Source organism: Hyperolius riggenbachi, chromosome 4 (genome assembly GCF_040937935.1).
Source record: "Hyperolius riggenbachi isolate aHypRig1 chromosome 4, aHypRig1.pri, whole genome shotgun sequence".
Lineage (NCBI taxonomy): Eukaryota > Metazoa > Chordata > Amphibia > Anura > Hyperoliidae > Hyperolius > Hyperolius riggenbachi.
In genome coordinates, this window is record NC_090649.1 from 371,445,886 (window position 1) to 371,449,908 (window position 4,023).

Sequence of the window (4,023 nt, forward strand, 5' to 3'; positions counted from 1 at the left end):
GACTGGGAGAAGGTGCTGTTGTCTGATGAGACCAAAATAGAGCTCTTTGGCATTAACTCAACTCGCTGTGTTTGGAGGAAGAAAAATGCTGCCTATGACCCCCAAAACACCGTCCCCACCGTCAAGCATAGGGGTGGAAACATTTTGCTTTGGGGTTGTTTTTCTGCTAAGGGCACAGGACAACTTAATCGCATTAACGGGAAAATGGATGGAGCCATGTATCGTGAAATCCTGAACAACAACCTCCTTCCCTCTGCCAGGAAACTGAAAGTGGGTCGTGGATGGATGTTCCAGCATGACAATGATCCAAAACATACAGCAAAGGCAACAAAGGAGTGGCTCAAGAAGAAGCACATTAAGGTCATGGAGTGGCCTAGTCAGTCTCCGGACCTTAATCCAATAGAAAACCTACGGAGGGAGCTCAAGCTCAGAGTTGCACAGAGACAGCCTCGAAACCTTAGGGATTTAGAGATGATCTGCAAAGAGGAGTGGACCAACATTCCTCCTAAAATGTGTGCAAACTTGGTCATCAATTACAAGAAACGTTTGACCTCTGTGCTTGCAAACAAGGGTTTTTCCACTAAGTATTAAGTCTTTTATTGTTAGAGGGTTCAAAAACTTATTTCACTCAATGAAATGCAAATCAGTTGCTATCTTTTATTTAAGGTTATTTTTTTTATTTTCCTTTTGATGTGCTATCTGCCACTGTTAAAATAAACCTACCATTGAAATGATACTGTTCTGAGACTTTTCCTTTCTTTGTCATTGGACAAACTTACAAAATCAGTGAGGGGTCAAATAATGATTTCCTCCACTGTATATTTGGCCCCACCCATGACCACGCCCACGCTATGCTTAACCATGCCCATTTTTTGGCGCGCCGTGCATTCTAATGAACTCTGGCTGCATTACTTTCATGTGCTGGATGCATACTAATGAACTCTGGCTGCATTACTTTCATGTGCTAGATGCATACTAATGAACTCTGGCTGCATTACTTTCATGTGCTAGATGCATACTAATGAACTCTGGCTGCATTACTTTCATGTGCTAGATGCATACTAATGAACTTTGGCTGCATTACTTTTATGTACAAAATTCTTACAAATGAACTATGACTACATTACTTTCATGTGAAAAATGCATACAAATTACCTACGGCTGCATTACTTTCATGTGCAAGATCTAACAGAAAATTGTATGGTGTTTACCTAGCATAAGCATAATTACGGTACCTAGCGTAATTCAAACAACACAATTTATTAACCATTCTATTAAATTACCCTATATTGGAGATGAGCCCAGATTTTTGAATTTAGTCATGTTGTACAAATCTTGTCACCAGCCTCAGAATCTAATGCCTGTTTGACTGCTTTCACATTAGTAAGCTTCATCTTTGCTGAACATAAAAAAAATTGAGAGAATGCACTAAATGTCTTGCAGTTTGACCATTCTTCTTTAGCACCTCTCTTCAGTTTAATTTAGGCAAACAATGGGCAAACACTCTCCCACCTTCACACTCCTAGACACCTCTTTCTACAGCATACTACCTTCAGCACCATCACTGTGCACTTCTACATCACCTACATGAAAGAGAAATCAAGTTTCTTGTAGTGTGTGATGAAGTTTTCCAACTCCACAGACTTCATCCAGAACAAGTGTACAGCACAGGGACAGAGGCACATTCACTAACAGAGGACCCCCAACAGCAGCCACCATGGACTCTGTAGAGGAATCTAAAGAAGATAAAAAGGGAGACACAGAGACCCCGATATGGTGTAGTATATACTGGAATTGAGGCTATGAATGGGTAAGTATAAATTAATACTCAGGGGTTACCATCCAGGCAACCGCTATATAGGCAGGTGGGGAGAATTAGACCTGTGCCCACTCAGGATTAAGAAGTCCCTCTCTGTAGGTCGGAAAAAACGGGCCAAATTCCCTCCACCAAGGGTGGACTCAAGTATTATGTAGGTAAACAGAGGCGCCAAAAGGATAAAAATAGCTAAAAATTGTTAAAAAGGAGTAGGTAGCAGTGGACTCATCCCCTCGAAGCAGACACAAGATGCTGTCGATTTATATTCAGCAAAAATGTTTATTTACATACTCCAAATATTGTAGAGGAATCAGATGTTGGCTTGTACACCATGACTACTCTAAGGGCCCGTTCACACTACACGCGTTTCCAGCCGCGTTTTGGAAACGCGTGCGGGTGGCCCGACACGCACGACATCAGACAGTGCATAGAGTGCACTGTCTGATGTTCACACTGCATGCGTTCCGGACCTGTGCGGTCCGGGAACGCATGCTGCACGCAGATTTAGGGCCGGTTCACATTACAAACGCGGATGGCCACGCATGTGGAACGCAACGCGTACGAACGCACGTCATCCGCATTTGTATGCGTTGCGGGGCTGATCCCATCACTGAAAAGTGAATGGGACAGCTGCGCGTTTTTGCTAAATCTGCGTGCAGCATGCGTTCCAGGACCGCACAGGTCCGGAACGCATGCAGTGTGAACATCAGACAGTGCACTCTATGCACTGTCTGATGTTGTGGGTGTCGGGCCACCCGCACGCGTTTCCAAAACGCGGCTGGAAACGCGTGTAGTGTGAACGGGCCCTTAGCAAAAACGCGCGGCTGTCCCATTCACTTTTCAGTGATGGGATCAGCCCCGCAACGCATACAAATGCGGATGGCGTGCGTTCATATGCGTTGCGTTTCACATGCGTGGCCATCCGCGTTTGTAATGTGAACCGGCCCTAAAGCCAGACACTGAACACAATAATAACAATAAAAGGTACAAACCCTCTTTGTAAGTGGACTACCCATAGACATTAAACCCAGAGATCTTTATCTGCTCTTTTCAACCATTCAAGGGTTATGAAGGATCCCTCATCAAGTTAACTTCAAAATAGCCTGTAGGTTTTGTTACCTTTGACAGTAGAGCTGGGGCTGAAGCTGCCAATAATGCTTTAAATGGTATCAGATTTGACCCAGAAAACCCACAGACTTTAAGGCTAGAGTTTGCCAAGACCAACACGAAGATGGCTAAGAACAAATTAATGGCTACACCTAACCCCACAAACCTGCACTTGGAGCACACTTCACTGCACAAGATCCATATGACCTAACAGGCGTTGCACTTATCCCAGCATCACCAAATGCCTGGTCTCCCTATCCACTGTACACTACAGAGTTGGCACCAGCAATACCACATGCAGCTTTACATATCCTGCAGCTGCCGTTGCTGCAGCAGCACTCCATGCACAGCTGCACTGGTATCCTCCATTAGAAGCCACCAAACAAGGATGGAAGTCTCGTCAATTCTGCTAAGCTTTGGGTTTTTCGTCCTCTCCATGAAGTGATGTACCAGAAATGGACGAGTGTTTATGCAAAACCTACTTCTCCAGATGCCTCTTAATAATTTGTAAAGTAACATTGTTAAAAATAAGCAATGTTATTCATTAACCACTTATTGAAATCTAGACAGTATATCTACACAACACAGGAGGACTGTTTACATTCCAGGGGCATAGATATACGTACCATGCCATGTCACCATTGTGTGCACTCCTGCATGCGCTCCTGGGAGCGTTCTCATCACCGCCCATTAGAACACAGATCAGTAAATGGGAACACAGTTCCCATTCACTGATCTAAGTGCCTGTGATCAATGATCACTGGCATCAATGAGATGCCCGTGTTCAATGACAAAAGTGAAAGTAAAGCATACACATGTTACTTCCTGTAACGCATGTATGCAGTAAATGCTACACAATAGGAATAAAGTGTGGTGTGGTGTGTGTGTGTGGGGGGGGGGGGGGGATACTAGAGGCTAAATAGCAAAATTACATCTACATACATCCCATTAATTAAAAATACATACAATTTTTCCTTCTTTTCCCTCACACATTCATGCTCCTTGCTGATTGTCTGAGGGCAGTTCAGTGTGACATGAGGCTGAGAAGGTAAATAGAAGCTAAATAACCCCAACGCTCTGCATAAGCTGCTGAAATCTGA

General features: G+C 43.9%; 1 pseudogene; it reads left to right on the forward strand.

Annotated features, from left to right (window-relative positions):
• The first annotated feature begins 204 nt into the window (after positions 1-204).
• On the forward strand, positions 205-3,336 carry LOC137504818 (RNA-binding protein with multiple splicing 2-like; annotated as a pseudogene).
• Positions 3,337-4,023: the final 687 nt, after the last annotated feature.